General features: G+C 26.9%; 1 long non-coding RNA gene across 1 annotated transcript; it reads left to right on the forward strand.

Annotated features, from left to right (window-relative positions):
* The first annotated feature begins 6 nt into the window (after window positions 1-6).
* On the forward strand, window positions 7-716 carry LOC112905195. The gene is made up of 4 exons (XR_003231619.1): window positions 7-128; window positions 213-289; window positions 348-570; window positions 625-716. It is a non-coding gene; the product is annotated as an uncharacterized LOC112905195 (long non-coding RNA).
* Window positions 717-1,162: the final 446 nt, after the last annotated feature.

The following is a 1,162-nucleotide window of genomic DNA, read 5'->3' on the forward strand; positions in this document are numbered from 1 at the left end:
TTCGGTATATTTAAAAGATCTTCTATATTATATAAGACGCAATAACCATTAGAAGAAAATGAAGTCTGGAAACAGGATGCATTCAGATGCATTTACTACTTTTTGATTTATAAGATAATAATCACAGAGTAAGTGTCATCAATGTCATTTTTTTTATAAAAATTATAATTTCCATGTAAGTTTTCTCTATAATTCGTCATTTTATTTGACAGAGGCTAAATTGGTGGTAAAATGGTCCTAAACTTTGGAATTTCTAGGAATATAATCAACCACCACATGAACAATATATGTCTGTATATACTTTTTTTATGATTGAGATGTATCTAAATTAAAAAAAATATTTTTAGATAAAAGATTCCAAAAATTTTGTGCCAATTTTGTCACAATAATTTGCATATTTTTATTTATGATATGCATATCAGCCATATTATTTAAACCATCAGATAATACAATTAATGTATTATTTATTAATGTCGGAAAGGGTGTAATTCGAAAAACTAATGAGAACTATTTAAGTCTTGGACTAGATTCTTCAGTCATTGCTGATGGTTTCTTTGGTTTTGACATGAAGTATAAAAAAAAGGTCTAACCTGGAGGAAATTTTCTCTTCTATTAAAATTTTAGTAACCCCCAACTAATTGCTGTTACAAAACACTTGAGTCCAGGATTATTAAGAGTTGGTGGTACACTTGCTGACAGATTAAGATTTGTTTCTGATAATTCCCAAGTATTTAAAAGTATTTCTATTACTGATATGGATGGTGGAAGTTGTTCACATGAAAGTAAATCTTGCACAGGAAACCGACCCAATTTTACTATGTCTGGTATTGTTTCAAACTTTTGCTGATCATACACGTCTCAAAAATTAACCATGTTAATTTAATTTTTTACCAAGTATTTAATTTAGCACCAAGTTCATTTTTTAAACTTTTTCTATTTTTGTTTTATTTTTTATAGCTATAGGTATAACCTGTAATTTAATGACAGCTAGCGAATTTTGACTTGACAATTACACAATAATATTAATAAAAAGAAGAAATGTAATATATACAAGGTGTTCACAAGTGACAGGACATTTTAAAAAACGTAGTTTTAAACAGATTTTAAACGATACAAATAATTAATTATTAATTAATGCTCACATTACCAAAAATTTCTTAAT

Source organism: Agrilus planipennis, unplaced genomic scaffold, assembly GCF_000699045.2.
Source record: "Agrilus planipennis isolate EAB-ADULT unplaced genomic scaffold, Apla_2.0 scaffold209, whole genome shotgun sequence".
Lineage (NCBI taxonomy): Eukaryota > Metazoa > Arthropoda > Insecta > Coleoptera > Buprestidae > Agrilus > Agrilus planipennis.